The sequence below is a fragment of the Rhodnius prolixus genome, unplaced genomic scaffold (genome assembly GCF_049639745.1).
Source record: "Rhodnius prolixus isolate KJV_2025 unplaced genomic scaffold, Rpr scaffold_2, whole genome shotgun sequence".
In the NCBI taxonomy this organism is placed as follows: Eukaryota; Metazoa; Arthropoda; class Insecta; order Hemiptera; family Reduviidae; genus Rhodnius; species Rhodnius prolixus.
The window spans coordinates 50671018-50690559 of NW_027411592.1; positions in this window are offsets into that span (position 1 = coordinate 50671018).

A 19542-nucleotide genomic window follows, 5' to 3' on the forward strand; every position below is an offset into this window, starting at 1 on the left:
TTTTGATAGTAAATTCATATTATTTTATTTAGGAAGAATGCATCTTTTGGGACAGCCAAGATGCATTGAAGGTCCTTACTCTCTTCAGAACTACCTCTTTCCTAGTTTGGGAATGTAAAAAGACCCTGAACAACTGGCTCGGCCATGTGGGGATTAAGGGGAATGGTTTCAGCTGTTTAGCTGATCAACTGGCGAGAAACGGAGCTAACACTCCTTTCATCGGCCTGGAACCTGTCCTGGGGATCACTAAGGGTGCAGTTCTTGCGACTCTCAGAGAGACTGGATCTGGAGAGAGCGTGAAATAACTGGGTGATGTGTCCTAGGGTCAAACGCAGTAAAAGTTATGATGCCTTGGCTGGTTAAACAAAGAGCCAAAGTGTCTCTGTGCTTGGGGTAGAAATCAGATTATTCTGTTCACAGGGGCATGGAGAGTTCAGCAAGCATCTGTACAAGGTGAGGGCTTGTTAGCTCGAAACTGTGGCGCGGATGGTGTCAGGAAGAGGTGGAAACGGCCTCACGCTTGCTGTGGCGCTATGAAACCTTTGAGACCAAAGGAGATAGTAGCGCAAAAAGAACTAGTAGGGAAAGTCTTCAACCTCTTTAGTAGGGGAGGTTTCGACCACTAGATCCAGAAGGCGAGGGCATAATAAGCCGCCTCCGTGGGGCATAGGTCCCGTCCCGCTGTCATTTATCTTAATCTTAGGAAGAAAAGTAAAAACCTTGAAAGAATAATTTAATTACAAAATGTAAGCAAGAAAACCAGTAAGAAAAATATTCATGGAAATAAGGACTCAATAATTGTGGTTACAAAAATAAAGAAAAGTAACTGCTGGAAAGTAAATTTAAATACGGACAATTCAATTACCATCAATTGTCGGAATAATGTCATATTTTAACAATAATAAACCTGTTTCAAAAGTGAATGTATTAAGACAAAAATTAGGGATTCCCAAAATACATAAATAGTGTGGATAAAATGTAATTGTCAACTAGCAACAATGTGAAGAGAGATTAAACACGGAAATGTTGCAAGAGCTTAAATCGTTACTGCAAGCTTTCTTGCGCATAATTGGCTTAATGGACGGCCAATTTTTTGAGATAAAAGTCACATGGGGCCAGGTCATGCGAATAAGGCGGTTGGCCTAAACCTGGGATGTTGTACTTGGCTAGAAACAACCTGACAGACAATGCAGTGTGAGCCGGCGCATTGTCTTGATGGAGAACCTCGTGAGTTGTTCTTTCACGAAGCGGGTCGTTTTTTCCTTACACGTTTTGGACGTGGAAGGGCGACCCGGGCGGTCATCATCTCCGACGACTTCTCGGCTATCTTGGAAACGCTTGAACCTACTCAAAAACTCGTACACGTAATTAACATTCATCACCATAAACTTCTTTTTAATAAAAGGTAAGTTTCAGTAGCGGTTTTATCAAGTTTTGATGTGAAATTTCACGACAATTCGTTGCTCTACTACATGTGTAGTATCGATGTTTTCAGCAAAACGAAACTAGCACCTCTTACACAAACGACGGTTCTGGTCAGATAGATTTCTCTACAAACACGTGAGACGCTGCAATCGAAAGAGAAGGCTTTACGCTGTACAGCTGTCGGTCGTTAAGATTTAGCGCATGCATAGTTTTTTTCTGTAGCAGTATCAGTCTCGTTATTTAATAGCCACATCTTGTATTGTACTGATCGAATTCTGAAGACTGAGCAAACTTCTTATATTCTTCCAAGTGTCTAGAAATTTTAACAGACCAATGAAACCCAAACTCATCGAGAGGAACTTGCAAGCTCAAGCTCAAGATAAATTATTTTACTGAGACATCCGAGGTGCATTATTGGTAATTATTTGAAGGGAGGGTGGAATTTTACCCAACTGGACTCTATAAATTGTAATTTTGATTGACTCAATTTAATTGGAATTTTTATGGATAAATTTACGCGAAGCAATAAAACAAAATGGAGCCATTTTATTAACTTTAAATTTGTAAAAGTTATTTTTCTCTCTAACTTTCATACGCATTTCTGGTCTTGCTCTGCAATAGTGGGTCACACGGGCGAGTATTCCCCTCGCGGCGTCACCAACGTGACAGCAAGAACCTGATAATCGCATCCGTCCATGGACTATATAGCTCTTTATCCGGCATAATCTGATTACTAGTATACAATTGTTTTCATTCGTCCAATTTATATTTGGCGGACGAGGGTATGATGTTACGAGGTGTGATGGGATCGAAATTTATACGTTTTTATTCAGGATTCTGTGTGTATGTGTAGGTGTAATGCCGTACACCCTCTCTGGTGTTCTTGTTCTCTCCGCATACCCTTCCCCTGGGCACGATCGCTAACGGCAGCATCCCTAACTCTGGGTTAACGCTTTTTTTTTATTTATTTTTTTTTATTTTTATCTGCATACCACACACAGGCTGATCTGATGGTATCACAAATCTACCTACCTCGCCATATATCTGTGTACCCTCTTCTATTGTACATCGTTTGTCCTTTCCACAGAGTTTTATTATATTGGATAGCTGCTGCAACATAGCTTTTGCCAATAAGCGTCATATATTTTTCCCAGTGCTATACAGATCTATCTGTATATTGTGTCATTTTTGTGTCAAAAATTTGTAAATCACATTTTGGTTAAAATTGGTTTTGTCAAATATGGTTTGAAATGTTTCGGTTTTCACTGATTAAGTGGCTTTTTTTTTTTTTAATTAACAAAAAAGAAAAAAGTACAATTTTATTTCCAGAGGTCCCAATTGGGATACGGTATGGGACTAGCTCCCCAAGATACTGAAGCCAAAGAGGACAATCATTTGGACCTAGTAAACTTCATAAAGTTCATGTTTCGAGATCCAGGATTTACCACATGACTACTCTGGACCCACATTGCCAACGATTTCATAGCGCTACTCAGCGATACAGCGCCTGCAAACTGTAATGTCATTTCCTTACACTTCCTGGCAAATTATTGTATATAAAGAGCAGGTTGGTAAATCAACTCTCCCCGAAGAAGTAAAGAGGTTTAATGCGAGTATCTCGTCTTAAGAAGGTCGAAGGTTTTCCATAAGTCTTTTTTTGCTTATCTGCGATCTCCAAGTACCCTTTCATGGGTACTCATAAAGCAAACTAGCGATTGCAGTTGCTTTACAGGAGCTGGAGGATCCACTCTACAGAAATCTTGCTGAACTAGGTGCCTTATAAGAAGATATAAGGAGCAGTTGAAGATTAGTAGTATGCCTTGGCCAGCGGAAGCTTAACTACAAGGGTCTTAGATAGAAGGGAAGTAGTCGCTCAATATTCATCACCAGACCGTGATGACCTGCTAGATCCCTGTAGAAAGAGGAAATTTTAAGGGCAGGTAAGACTCGGAACTTAGGATCTGTGTACGAGTATGTGAGTCAAGACTCTTGTGCATTAACCACTACCTATTCTATTCCCTTATTTATAGTTAATCTGCTCTTAAATATGTTCTTTATCGAACACAAATTCTCTTGGAGTAGTCTTCAGCAATCAATAATTTTATTACTTAAAGTAACTTAAATATTGTTGTTTTGAATTTTTTATATATTTATTTATTTTGTAATTTACAATCTGTATATACTGTATACAATAAGTAAATATGGAGAGAGTGACGAACTGGTGCGGGAGGAGAGAAACTACCCAGCGGTAGCACTCTCTAGATGAGAGAGGAGAATGTGGGGAGGAGAGAGGAGAGATAGGAGAATAATGGCGTTTAAGCCTTCAGAATGCAAGGAAGTCGCGGGGCCACTGGCGATTCAGTCGGCGAGGAGGATTAGGGACGTCAGAGGAAGCGAGAGACAGTACAAGAGGATTAGAGCTAGTCGAGAGAGTAGTATGGAATTTTCGATATTTAATCTTGGCGAGTTGGTCTATAAAGGGAATGTTGAGGTCTTTGTGAAGAGTGAGGTTAGTCACATAGAAAGGAGCGTCAGGATTCGGGACGTCAGAGGAAGCGAGAGACAGTACAAGAGGATTAAAGCTAGTCGAGAGAGTAGTATAGAATTTTTGATATTTAATCTTGGCGAGTTGGTCTATAAAGGGAATGTTGAGGTCTTTGTGAAGAGTGAGGTTAGTCACATAGAAAGGAGCGTCAGCTATATGTCGGCAATAGTTTTGACTGAAATGTTTTGTACTGTCCATATGTTTGTAGGTTTGGCTGAACCCCCACATAGGTTTGAGAATAGTGTTGTATATTAAGCGTTTGAGTTCAATGGGTAATTTGGAGCTTCGTCCAAGAAGTCTGTAGAGCAGTTTCGCAGTTGTTTTGAATTTAAATTATTTTAATATTATTGTAGACCTACTAAATATGATATTATAACAATCTACAGCTTTTTTTTGGTCAATATCTAAACGTAATAACTATAATATTGGACCCTGCTATTTGTGGCTCCCCTCAATTAGACCTTTTTTCATTAATTGCTCCCCTCAAATCATTAGTTTGCTTTCTTATGAATGTTGCGTATATTTATTTATGAGAAGTAAATAAGTAAATTTCTACTGGAAATTTTAAAATTTGTTAGTTGAGCATTTTGAAATAGTTTTTGACAGGTTAAATCGATTTGTTGCCAATTAATTTTTAGTCGTTTGAAAATACGATTTATAGGGAATTTTTAAAGTATACTTCATGTTGCCGCAGGACGCTTTTAATAGGTTCCGCCAGTATCGATTTAAATTTGAATAGTATGATATTCGTGTGACGTAGATGAATGTGTTTTTTATTAAAACAAAAAACAAATTTATTAAAAAAAAAAATGCCAACCTAATATTGAAACAGAGTTGCAACATGTGCAGGACTGGCCCTAGATGGCAGTGCAGTCCATTGTAAACCACATACCCTCAAACAGATTGTGTTTATTAATACATAATTATCTGTGCATTCTGGAGGACCATATGTCTCTTGGCTAACGTAAAATTTGCAAAACTTGTCACACTGCAAGCTAAGAGAAGGAGTGCGGGTGTGTAGGTTCAAAAAAAAAAAAAAAAAAAAAAAGTTGCAAAAGTTAAGCGATGAGTGTGAAAATGCAGATTTTTTGATGCTGTTGTAGTCCCCGCTTCTTGCTCATCCATTGCAGTATTGTCGTATTCCTATATCTCCTAAAACGAACATTAACTCTGTTTAAAAAACCCAAACCAAAAAATTTACATAAAAGGACAGATGACGTTATGCTGGTGTGTTTCCGGTATGGGCTACACTTTTTGAAAAACTGCTCGCCTTGTTTTTAAAACCCTCTTCTTTTTTTTCCCCTGCTGTTTTCTACTGACGTTGTAACATGCTCTTGTTAATTTTTTTGCATTTTTTTTTTGTTCAACAATTTTTGTAGCACCCTGAACATGCAAGAACATTATCCGGAGTAAAAAGAGCCGCTTGTATTCTGCGTCCAGTTGTCGCCGAATCGTTGCGTACAAAGCACAGAAATACTAGAATGCTGTTTATGATTATCATATTAATGTGAATAACCAAGTTTTATAGTTGATTACGTCAAGTGAGAGGCACAGAAGTACTGTTATAGTTCTTTCTGGCAGCATCCTGAAGATTAGTCATCATCCGAGATCTAGATCCTACTGTCAAATAAAAATTCGAAATAACTGCTCTCCGCGGCATCTACTAAAAAAACTTCATGCGCTAATAACTGGTGCATATTTGTTTACCTTTAGGCTGTGAGCAGACGAGCGCACTATATACTTCAATTTCACATTGTTTGTGACTTCCGTTGAAGAACTATGGTCACTATGCAGGAAGTAACATGCTCACTTACTGACGCACGTTACAGCCAGCGTTGAAGGAGTGATTTTTTTTTTTTTTTTTTCTCCAAATACGCACGTCAAGAATGTACGATTAAACTGGTTATTTGCTGATGGACAAGCTAAAAAAATATTGTTCGCGGTAGGGTCTCTGAATTAAGTTGTCCATAAAATCAAAGCACGTTGCCATTGGAGACAATACTTTGCAGGAGTGATTTACCAAAGTGGAGCCTTATTTTAAATAATGTTACGAAATAATTATTTATTATTTCGTTATTTGGAATAACAATATTAGAAACATCCTCTTTAATTCCATTTAATACCCATTTCTCAAATCCTGCACTTTCAAAATATTTAATAACTTGTATCCACTCGTGCTAACTTTAACCACATTTTTTCATATTAAGCATTGCATGAAGTCGAAGGCCTAGACCGGGTATCCGAACTCAGTAACACTAATACTTCTTAGATTTGCGGGCCTCGCCTCTATCCGCTCGTGACGCCAGTTTAAGGCTACATAATGCTTTAATAAGATTAACCAATTAAACTGAAGCGCACTTAGTAGTACCACTAAGTTCCAGGTGCAGCTAGTAAAGAACATTTTTAATTTAGTGTGAATTCTTCGGCTTTCCAGACATAATAAGAGTCGGTTAATATTTATTGGAAGATAGAGCGGTATTTTGCAGAATTTCAGCTGTGCACTCCTTAAAATGTCATCTTACATTAGATTCATAGATCGCCAATAAATGCGATATTACAGACAAACACAATTTAAACTTATTGACCCTTCTTCATCTATAATTTAAATAATAATAACTCAAACAATTTTTTAAATAAATATTTGGTTATTTAGAGTAATTTTTGCAGACTTTAAACTGCTACAAAATTATATAGTTGAATAAATAGTGTGCTAAATTTGAAAATGTCCTCTAACTCTCTAAGACTGTGGAGGATACGCCCCGCCTCTCTGCTGGATAGAACAAATGTTTCCAAGCCGCATGTGTGGCTTTCAGATAAGAATGACTGATGGCAGCCGAAAGCCTTTCTGCGCACTCCCAAGTATTTCCTTCGTACTTCTTACAAGTTCCTCTTAGCTCTAAATAACTTTAAAAATCTGATTCTTTTTTGCTCTCTGAAAGAAATATTGGTTTGACAGCAGGGGGGGGGGGAAATTAGCTATCCTTTAGAGAGTTTAGGGTTTCTGTGACAACATTCTTACCATGGGCTGATATTCAGATGAAATTTTTTCTTAATGGAAGATGATTACTTTGGTAAAATAGTCTCTGAGGACCAAGCAAAAAGAGATATGCCTTACAAATGCAATGGATGTGACATCAATTTATTGTCTGGGCTCTTCATACTTGTCTTTATACTGTCAGGGTTTTGTCATTAATATCATTCTTGTATTCTCAAGGCATACGGGATCCACAACCAGGAATCTGCCTCCAATAATTCTCTGCCCAAGAGCCAGGTAATGGCGAAGTATTCCTTAGAGCAGCTTTCAGCTTAATCTCCTTCTAAAAGAATAATATTGTGCACATTTTCTTTTCTGAGTTATTACTACTGAGTTATAGGTAATAATAATAATAGGATGAAAAAAATAACTGCCAGTTTTAGTCATGATATATTTTTATTATGCCGAGCTTTCGACCTATGGTCTAGGTCATCTTCAGGGCTAGTTTACAAAGAAATGTTTTACAACATTACAGGGTGGCATGAACAGACAAGACAGAAGACACGCCAACCAATAATAGGTAATAATAACAATAATAGGTGATCATAATCATATTAATAGGTAATAATAATAATAACAGGTAATAATAATAATAATAATAATAATAATAATAATAATAATAATAATAGCAATAGTTAGGGAAGGGATTAGCTATGAGGTTAGCATACTGGACTCCCACGCGGAGGTCCCGGGTTCGAATCCAGCAGCTGACCCTTAGATTTTCTCTTCCTAGGAGCTTCTTACAGCTCACTGTCCGGTGATGGACAGTGTTGTCTGTAACGAGAGAACACTGTCCGGAGGCCGGCAGTGCACTGGAAAAAGCTCCGGGCGCTAATAACCTCAGCTGTTGATGCGCAAAAAAAAAAAAAAAAAATAGTTCGTCTTTATTCGAACAATCTTACGAAACAGATAAAAAACAAAATGCATTCCTTATTTTAGACATACCTCACTGGTCCATGACCGTCTGAGGGTCAATTCTGAGTAATCACCAAAAAATTCCATTTTTAAGTCCTCTGAATTCGAACAATGGTGAGTGTTCAGCAAATCTCAAAAATCGGAAAACTGTAGGAAATTTTAATTTGTTTGTTTTGTGTTTTTCTCTGAATCAGTGCCACCTTAAACAAAACGTTTTAAAAAATTCATTCCACTCTTTACTTACACTTGAGAACGGCTCCATCAATTTTGAAATATTTTGTCAGTTTGTGCAGCTTATTAAGGCAATTCTCACGCGCATTAAGCTGCCCACTAAAGTGAAAATTAAAATTATTATTGTAATGGGAAAAGTGAGGAGGAACAGGGGTAGCAGAATGGAAGGAACAATTAAACTACTTCCATGAGCAGTGAAGATCTAGAATAGGTTGGAAAAAGTGTAGTTATATCGAACGGAAATGATGGCACTGCCATGATGGCTCTAATTCAGCAAGTTCCAGTCAACCATCAGGTATCGCTCAATGATTACATCATAAATAGATGTCTTAATTTTAGTAGCTGGACACCTTAAGGAGTTAGTGAAAATTCTGAAAAAGAAGCAAGTGGATACCGTATCAGGTAAAAAGAAAAGATATCTGTATTTCAGAATCAAAATATAAATCAATGTGGAATATTTATACCTTTACTAATTTAGTGAAGGACGACAAATCGTCACATCGCTTCTCAACTTGGAGAAAAGCTGGTAAGTAAGAAATAGAAGGAGCAGAGGAGTAGAACTCCCTCACCAGCGTAAGCAGCTCAAGCGGATTTACCTACTTCTGTTAACATATGTCATAACAGTTGCAGCCAAACACCGGGAAATGTGACTAACGATTTTTCCAACTCAGGAATAGCTTTTCTTTAACAAAACTTCGTTCATCAAAGTTTTTATCTTGTACCAAACTATTTGTTGTTGGTTTTGATTGATTCTTTCCTTCCCATACTCATTGAAGGAACTTTCATTTCCTTCTGTGTCATCTTCCAGTACAGCGTCAATGAATTGGCCTTATTTAATGGATATGCTGGAAGATTGAGGTTCTTATGTTGCTATGGTTTCTATCCCTTCTCTTAAAGTTCATAATGGACGATACGAGAGTTAATTCATTAAAATTTTAGTCAGATATTATGTGTAGACAGAGAAGAGTGGCAACTAGACTTGTACTGCTGTTGTTACCATTATTATTGTTGTTTCTAATTTACTGTTATTGTAGAGTTGCGTGTTCACTAATATTCACCTCTAAACCTCAGTGTTGTTCAGCTCGGAAACTGGTCGCGCCGCCGAAAGAGGGCAAGACCGTCCTCGCTCTCTCTCGTCCGCCCCCAAGTAACTAACCACACCCTCGCTTTCTTCGTACACATCCTCAGAAACCTCCACTACCCGTTTATGTTCCTAAAACCATCACCAACACAAAACAACATTACTTACAATAACAATTAATCCTAATGCAGCATCGAGTTAGCCCCACTGGCTTTACTTTCATTAATACAAAAACCACCCATTCATCTTGCCGGACTGCACACCATTTATATAAATATATATATATACCATTTTTACATTCTTCATCTTGCTCCAGTCATAGTTCGACCCTTATAATCTTTGTTAACACTGATTTAATTACACAAGTAATCTTTTATTTCAGTGTTTTTTTTAACTTTCTTTTATTTACCAAATGAACTGGCCGCACGAACAGTTCGTGTCAGATACATTGTCGGAAGGGCTAATTAGTAGGGTTTTCATTACCTCTTGTCCTCCCACTATCATAATAGTAATAATAGTAACCAAATTAAAAGTACCGATGTAAAACAAACTCTATTCTCACTAAACGCACCATACTTAATTAATCTTTCATGAAAGATAGAATCTGTACTGAAAACATAGTTTAGTATTTATACTTGTTCATTTGAATACAAGTATACTTAAAGAGATCACCTAATCGATAGTTGGACGTCAAGCCTGTGTGAAAAACTAGGCATTACGATAGTATTTACAAGAATCGAGACATCTCCAGCATAAATCTCAGAAGTTTCATAATAGTAATAGAAATAGAAATAGAAATAGAAAAGAAATTTATTATTCTGGGACAATTGTCCCCTAAGAATAAATACAGGAACAAATAGAGGCCTTAACAGTTTGGCCTGTGATTATAGAGAAATTAAATAAATAAATAAGTATTTACAAAAGTGAAAATATAATAAGTGAAAATGAAAGTAAAAATAAAATAATAAAACAGCAGAAATTAAGGAAATAAATTAAAACAATTAGAATTTCGGAGGAAGCTGAATAGAAAGTAGATAACTGAATAGACGGGATTTAAAGATGGATAGGGTAGGAGCATGGTGGACAGATGAAGGCAAGGAGTTCCAGAGAGAGGTAGCACGTATTAGGAAGGACTTGTCAAAGGATGAGGTACGGTGAGAGGGAATATAGAGATCAGATGAGCGAGATCTAGTGTTACGGGAATGGATGGAGGATTTAAACTTAAGGAGTTGAAAAATATAGGAAGGCCTTTGAGACTGGATGACTTGAAAAAGGAAAGAAGCCAAAAAATATTGGCGGCGATAGACAGGAAAAAGCCACTTCAACTCATCATAGCAGTGCGAAATGCGAGAGTCTCTGGAAATGCTGAAAATAAATCTTATGAAGCAGTTCATGAGGCGCTTAAGCTTAGCTTCAATATCACCAGAAAGACCGCCATACACTAAACAACCATAGTCGAAATGGGGGAATATAAGAGAGGAAACTAGGAGTTGCCGGGTCTTAATTGGAAAAAGGTGACGGGAACTATTAAACTGCTTAAGGATATGGATGGAACGACGAGAGATTTGGGAAACATGGTTTTTCCAGGATAGGTTTTGATCGAAAGTGATACCAAGGTATTTCACAGAGGAACAATATTTTATTGGGGTATTGTAAAGGAAAAGATTAGGAAGAGGAGCCAATGATTTAAGGAGTGGGTTGGAGCCAATAACTATAGCTTTGGTCTTGTCTACATTCAGGGTAAGCTTATTGTTCGTGACCTATGCTGAGATATTATTGAGGTCTTCTTGAAGTTTAAATACAGCTTCAAACAAATCCGACGGGGAAAAGGATAGGTAAATCTGAAAATCATCAGCATAGAGGTGATACTGGGAATGAGAGATGGAAAGAGGAAGGTCATTGATGTAAATTGAGAAGAGGGTGGGAGATAGGGAAGAACCTTGAGGTACACCGCGTGACAAAGGAAGAAGTGAAGAAGCTCAAAACAGTTTTTGCCCAAGTTCAAATAATACCTAGGAGATCCTTACTGCTCAATGTCCAGTCTTGTGTGAGAGAACACTATGCACAGATCGACAGTGCGCTAAAAAAAAAAAGAAGCTCCTGGCACCAATGACCCCAATGGTTGACGCGTCATTAAAAGAAAAATGAGATAAATAAGTAAAATAACTGTAAATAATTATGTCCTATTACAATAGGACAAGGAATGGCCTGGAAAAGAAATAACTGAGTTCATAGTTCAAATTAAAAGACAAAAAAAAGGGCCGATGACCTACTAAGATGAAAAAGGTCCACAATTTCTCAATAGAAATTTTCGCAAAGCTATTAATATTTCTTAATGTTAACTATTTGACAGATCTAGAATCTATTTGAAGAGGCATTGTGGGTAAGGAGAGTTTAATTATTTCTCGTATAATATTCCAAATAGGAGTGCATGGGTTTTGAAAATTTATCAGTGCCTTGAATAAACTGAAAAAGTCACATTCATTCGGGATGGGATTTTTTCCTGAAACTGTATTTTCAGTTTTAAAACAGTATACAAAGTTTCAGCTTATTTTTACCCCCTGAATTCAGCATATTTGCATTGTTGACTTTAGCATATTCAGAATATTTGACACGATTGCGATATATACCATAATATTGAAAGAAAGAAATCAAAGAATGTTGTCATATTTGAAGAAGTACAAAAGAAATTTACTGAAATGAATAAAATACAATAACCATTTTTTGTGACTGACCATTTTTAAAGACCAGTCAGTCTATCTTAATAAAATCAATACGTGTCCACATACAAAGAAATACAAATGACACTTATTTAGATTAATAATTTATAAAGATTCTCTCTTTCTTTTTTTTTTTATTGTTCGCTTAAAATTAGATCGTAATTTTGAACTTAATATTCTGTCATCCTATTTCTGTCTTCAATCGGCAGATGCTGATGTTCAGATATCTGCGGCTATTTAAAGACTTATTTGTTACTGCGGAAGCTACTGTATGCGCTAGTTAACGACTACTTCCTTTTCTTTAAAGACGATCTTGATTAAAGTACTATCATTTGTAACTTTGATTCGCCAAATGAACGGCAGCAGTCGTAGTTATTTTTATGGAGCAACCATTATTAAAATAGCCAAAGTAAAGAGTGAACTTAGGGCGTTAACTGGACAAAGATGGTTGAACTATGCTTTTGGAATTTTTTGTTCGACGAGGGAAATTTAAAATTTGAGGTATTCCTGTGTTTTTAAAATTTATACTAAAAGTAAACTCTACTTCGTGAAATGAGTACGCAAACTCAGCCTGAGTCTTCTACTCAGTTAGAGTAGTATAAAGAAGTAAATGATAAATGAGTCCTCTGCTTTTAATTTTAATTCCGAGTCACCTGGAGTCAAATGCTTCATTCAATTCATTGAGCACCACTTAATCTTTTCACCAGAAGAACTACTGCAGAGTATTATTCATAGTTTTTGATGACTGATTCATTAATCTAAAAGAAAGCAATATTATTGCTAATTTCAACACGTAATTTTTTAAATTATTTTATTGCCAAGCATTCGGATCTAGGGATTAGGTGTCATCTTCAGGGCTTACGCTAATCAACAATAATAATATTTTTTGCACTTTTAAAATCAAAGGTATGCCTTCTGCTCTGACTGCTTGTTTGCAGAAGCCCTGAAGAAGACTTGAAAGCTTGTCAAAAAAATAATCAAAAAATTCTGACTTAAACTGGCAATAATCTGTTTTTGCAACCATTTTGTGACTCAGTTTTAATTTAAATACTTCTCCTGAGGTTGGATCCTAGTTTTCTTACCAAATTACCGTTTCAATCGTTCTCACTTAAATTTTCATAATTTAAATGTCCGCCATGGTTCTTTTTTTTTGTACCCATATTGAATTTTAATACAAAATTAACATTTATTTTTCATGCGTAAGACTTATATGGAACCCTCATACTCGACTTAAGAGAGAACAGAACTCAACAGACGCTTCGGACAACTGAAAAGACTACTCGACAACAGATCAAATCTTACTCTGGGCAACAAAAGACTTAAGTAAGTATATTAAAACCAGTCTGGGCTTATGGCATCGAACTGTGGAGGTTCAACCAAACGCTCATATCTGCAAAGGATCCAGTCCTTGCAATCTAAAATTCTTCGCTTTACAGTTAAACGCTCCTTACTACGTCACCAATCAAACCATTCACACAGACTTGAACATTCCTTTCGTCACACAAGTTGCTGAAAACACGATACAGAAAATTCCATCTTAACATTCAATCACATCACAATCCACTTGTCCACAACATCTATCTTCCAGAACATTTCCAGACAACACTTCTAGGACAGTCTTAAAAGACAGTGGCCTCGCGATCTCCTCTCTGATGAAGAGAGTCAGTAGAATTTAGAATGTTTTTGGAGTGTTACCGCTGGGTAACTTCACTTCACTCTGATATGTGTGATATGTTGCTTATATAGTTACCATTGTTGCTTATAACGCAATGCGTTGATTGTAACTAAATAAATGACTAAAAAAAATTCATGAGTATGTTTACTATTATTTATGGTTCACCCACCTAGGTTTTTCCAAACTTTCTTACATTTCATGTTCTTATTTTGACCACCAGCTGACTCTTTATATTCAGGACGTATTTTTTTTCTTTTACGACCTTTTTTTTTAGTGAAATTTGTAAATTTTTGTTTTGAATATTATTATTATGTGATCTTTATTTAAATTGACATTTCTAAAATTGTGAACATCAATTTCGTCAAGTTAATTAACACGGTGAGGTGATAGAAGAAATAAAATTAAGTGAGAGAAATATGTTCGTAACAGTTGGTACAGGAGTAATTATTAAGAAGCCACTACGCCAATTGGGAGATTTTGAATAAGAATTTTCCTTCCCGTCTGGATGGAGAAGAGAATGATGGACCAAGAAGTGAGGAAGTAGGTAAAAAAACCTTGAGAACTTGTTTTGAAAAAGCTTTGATTTGTAAAAGATGAAGAGTTCGCAGATTCATTACTAAAGGTATTAAGTAAGGAGTACTTTTTCAACGGTCCTCCTCTACAGCCGCGCCTTTAGTGGTTACCCCTTAACTTCACAGCAGGCTAATAAGGGAAGTGTGCTAATTAGAGCTTCGCTAGCTTACCCTATCTTCCGTTTTGTTTTTAGAGGGAGACAGAGTAAAAAAAAAAAAAAACACCCTGCACACCCTCTCAACTCTTATTTACTTGTGAGTGCATTTCCGTTTCGCGCCTTTATGTTTTGCACCGCATATTTCGCGCTTCACTGCTCGCATGCATGTAATGTCAATGCATTACTACGTACCACTGTTCTGCTTGCTTATATGCACTTTTCATTGGAGTATTTTCTGCAATTTTTCAATGTGTGGATCATTTTTTGTTTTTAATTATAAGTGGAGTTTAAGAGCAGGTAATTGTTTGGTTATAGCAATATATATATCTGGAGCGCAGAATGTACGAGTTGTGGTCTCAGAACTAATTAAACACCTCATCACTTACGGTTGTCTAATTAGACGTATCTGCTTCATATTCACGCTCAAAAGTACCGAGATAATCATCAGAATATAAGATTTTTACGAAGCTTTATGCTAGCGAGGAAAAGTTTACTAGTTAGACGAAGTTAATTACAGATCCCAGACACCTTACACCAGCTAATTTCTTAAAGCACACAGTGGTACCACATGGTGGACCAGTATTAACTGTCGCTATAAGTAAACATTTGGTACCAGTTTTGGCCAATAGTCTTCAGATTTCTCATAATCAAAATTAGCCATGAAATTGGTTTAAATAAAATAAATAGAATAACTTAGCATATTCTTTCTTATCTTCTGTTCAAAATGCAAAAAAATCAATTTTGAATTTTGTGATGTACAATGATATACTGATTCTAAAACGATATTCCTCCTTAATTTCAGCCACTTCCAACTACTTTCCTATAAAGTTAACTTCCGCTCATCTCCTGTCATACGACACTTTTAGCCACTTTCTCCTCGGTCTCTTTGTTGGCTACTATACTTTGACAAACCACTAGGTGAGTAGGAGAATTCTTTTCTTACTTACAAATACGTTCATTTCGCACCCTATAAATCTGTTAGCTGTAGATGAGGTTGATATTGATGAATACCACCACAAAAAAAAATGAAGAAGCTTTTAATTACATTAGATTTGACTAAGAAGGCTGAAGGGTTGAAATAGAATAAAAGATAATAACATAGACTAAGCATTTAGTGGCTAACATTAACCCTAAGTTAGGAACGAGCGTAAACTCCTAATAACTAACTGGGGTAAACTAAATATTAACTATTTATAAAAGAATTGGGTGAACTGAGTGACGAGTAGAGCAAGGTCGTGGAGAGAGTTGAAGAATGAATCCTCAGCGAGTGAATGCAATTCTCTGAATGCGATTGAGGGTCCCGAGGGATGGTCTGGCGTCCTTATATGGTATACTCTGATGGCTTTGGGCTACTTCTTCTGTTCTCTGAGCCCTACCTGGGCTTTAACCCTTCTAAAAGAATTGGCCTAAACTGGATGAAGGGTAGAGTGACGTCATGAAGAGAGTCTAAGAATGAATCCTCAGCGAGTGAATGCAATGCACTGAATGCAATTGAGTGTCCCGAGCGGTGGTCTGGCGTCCTTATATACTCTGATGGCTTTGGGCAACTTCTGTAGTTCTCTGAGCCCTACCTGGGCTTTAACCGTTCTAAAAGAATTGGTCTTAACTGGATGAGAGTAGATTGACATCGTTAAGAGAATGTAGGAATGAATCCTCAGGGAGTGAATGCAATTCCCTGAATGCGATTGAGTGTCCCGATCGGTATTCTGGCGTCCTTATACACTCTGATGACTTTGGGCAGCTTCTGCTGTTCTCTGAGCCCTACCTGGGGCTTTAACCTTTTAAACGTTTCAAAGCCACTGTTCCCATCTTTTAATTCCATAATTCTCTTACATAGCAGCTACCACTTTTAGTTTGCTTTGGCATTTTCGTTCCAAAGTTCTCATCGGAAGAGAGAAAATATGCAAGGATGGTCGATTCTCTTGTCAGAACGGATTCCTACCACTTTACTCCAAAGGATTCAGTATTCCAACCAGAACTATTTCCAACTGTATATTCTTTCATGTGATGCCTTCACTATATAACCAAATAACGATCAAACTCAAAATATAATTTTGTTAAAAACAAATTTTCCTGGCAAATAGATTTTTTTGGGATGCTGGAGATATTTGGCTTTTGAATCAATCATTAACTGAGAAAATACAGAAATCGTTTCTCACAGGATCTCACAGGATTGTAATTTGAAAATTTGGTTCCTTTACTAGAATATTTGACGCATGAATATATGAGGTACTCTGGTGAGTGATAGGAGAAATAGGAGTGGGAAGCATTGCTTGTCTAGCGACGGTAGTTGATGGTGAGTTGTCTGATGAGTTTGTGTGTGTATCTGGAGGAGGGGAGAGGTTAGTGATAAAGTGAAGGGTTGTAGGGATTGTCGGTAGGAGGCGCAGGGTCTATTCTAGCAAGGGGGTCAACTAATTAAACAATATGGCAATAAACATTAATTCAGAACAGAGCGTTGCATAATTCATGATCAATATGATAATGGGGTGTCGCAATCAATAATATGTTCAGCCGGAGTGAGCTACCTATTTCCACTAACCGTTCAGAGCCACCGGTGTTTCTCTGTATAGCAACTCTCAGCTTCACTGAGCTTCTACTCTCAGTGGTTAGTGTGAGTAACAGCGAACTGCAGGTATTGAGGAATAGTTTCACAGTGGTATTGTGGTCTGTACATACAACAACCTCCTCGTAATACATATGTAATCAGTTCACTGGCCAGCTACTGTACTATCTTGTTCATATCTTTTGCTTTTTCTTACTGCTGTAACTAGAGCATTTTTTCACTTATTTTACTCTCAGTGACTAGATCACGAAGAGGGTTAACACAGGATTTCAGAACTACTGAAATCTGGCAATAACAATTGATTGATTTGATTCTTTTTAGTTATTTTCAATAGTGCCAAATTCTCTTTTTTCTCTTTAAAGTCACAGTTACTTCTATCATCTTATCTCCTCTGTCAGTCAGCTGTGTTTCTCCAAAACCTGATATTTCCCAGATTTGTTAAGTTAGAATGTTATGTTTTTCACATTGATGTATTTTTTTGCATTCTATTTTCTTCTCGTTCTTTCAAGGATCGTTCAAAGTTTAAAGATCCAATTTTGCTGTAAAGATGTTGGATGTACGGTTGATTATTTCTGTCGACAGTCGTTATGGAACTAAAAGAATTGGCCTTAACGGAATGACGAGTAGAGTAACGTTCACGTAAGTAAGTGAAGAGAGTGGTAGAATGAAGCCTCAACGAGTGAATGCAATTCCCTGAATGCGATCGAGAGTCCCAAGCGGTGGTCTGGTGTCCTTAGGTGGTTGCTCTGAACCCTACCTGGGCTTTGACCCTTTAAACCTTTTACAGTCCCATTTTCCAACTTTTAATTCTAATCCTCTTACATAGCATCGCTTTGTAGTAAGATGTCTCTGTAATTTTGTGTGCAGTCAAAACTGTTCACTTTTGATCATCTTTTATCAGACGACGGTATAGGATCTCTAATCTTCCAGGCTGTGTACTCCCATTTCAACCCACACTTTCTATAACTGGGACAGTGAGCTGTAAGTATCTCCTAGGAAGACCAGCAGGACCCGAAATTGGGCTATAGCATGGAAGTCCGATGCAGTAAACCTTGAACTAATTACCTTCCCTGACTTGTTATTTTTACTTCAACTAACTGAAAAAAGATCTAGGCGAGAAAACACTGATGTCATCAAGGTTTCGCTAGAATTCTCTCTCAGAACTCCAAAGTTTGTTATCTAAAAGTTACGACTTCTGGCACTAATATTGTGGGTTCTTTAATAGAAAGATGGGCCCGTAGTAGCCATAGACAAAGGCAACTCTAGAGGTTCTGATTATCCCTTATTAACTTCTTGGAAGCCAATGGACCTTCTTCATTCCCTTTTCACCTCAAAAGACACTATCCTACTCTGTCCTCAACCACTAAACTCCTTATTTGTTTACTTTAGCTGCATACATCTTCAATTGTTTTGCAGAATTCTTTTTCCAGCCTAGAGTGCCCATTTCCACGATATTGCCTGGTCCATTTATGATTACTTGAATTAGCTAAATGGCCATCCTATTTAAACTTTAATTTCCTACACCAGCCAGCAGTTACTAATCCTGTCTCTTCTCGCTCACCAAAGTTTTCAATTTAGCAAAAATTTCTACAATTTGAAGTTGAAGTAATTTAATCAAAAATTTACAATAAATTGAAGAGCACTTAAATGCTAGCTTCAAATTTGTAAAAAGTAAATTTCATAAATATGATATCCAGTGTACATTGAAATAAAGTAGTTATCCAGTAGAACTTTACTAATTATTGATTGATAACTATAATCGATAATGCTAATAAATAATTATCAAACTAAATAAAATATTTAATCAAAGAACATGAGAATGAAATGATAAAGTGAAAAGTGATGGGTAATTATTAGTTAAAAAATATGGTCAGAAATAATGTTTCAGTTTGATAAAACTATTAGTTTGCCTTTAACTTTTTTTCTCATTCTACATTTTGTAAATAATTTTCTAAAAACGTTTAGGTAATAATTATACTTCTAGGTCAATAATAATTAATTTTTACTTATTTTGACCACAAGTTTTGTATTTTTTTGTTTTTTATATCTACAAACTCTTATTGAATAATTCATTGCAAACTGTTAACCTTTTAGGAGTGTTTGTTACAATTTTTACAGTAAAATTTCGTAAGTTTATCAGGAAAGAATAATTTTTGTACAACTTCTTTTTATTGGAAAATGAAGTCCATGTAATATAGTTAACTTAAAAATAAATTGAAATCTTTTTTTCATGGTATTGTTCAAAACATTTGGAAAATATGGTTTGAAAAGTTAATTCAACTTTCTTTCACTGTAATTTCAAGAAAATAGACTAATTTCTTCAAAATATTACTTTTAATTCTTATTGAAACTTCATCAGTAGGCTTTTTTGTAGAAAACTTTTAGGCATTGTTAAGAAACTGATTGGAACAAAGGTTCAGCAACTTTGATTACTAAATAGCCACTATATTCAGCTAAATTACAATATACTTAAATATCTGAGCGATTGGTGATGCTGGTTGGAATGTTTTTCTTCTTTTAACCCGTTGCTGCACACTTTTATTTTGATGATCGTGCTCAGAAACTGACTGCCAGATAGAATCAAGTGTAAGTTGTATGTTTGGAAGTAAAAATTATCACA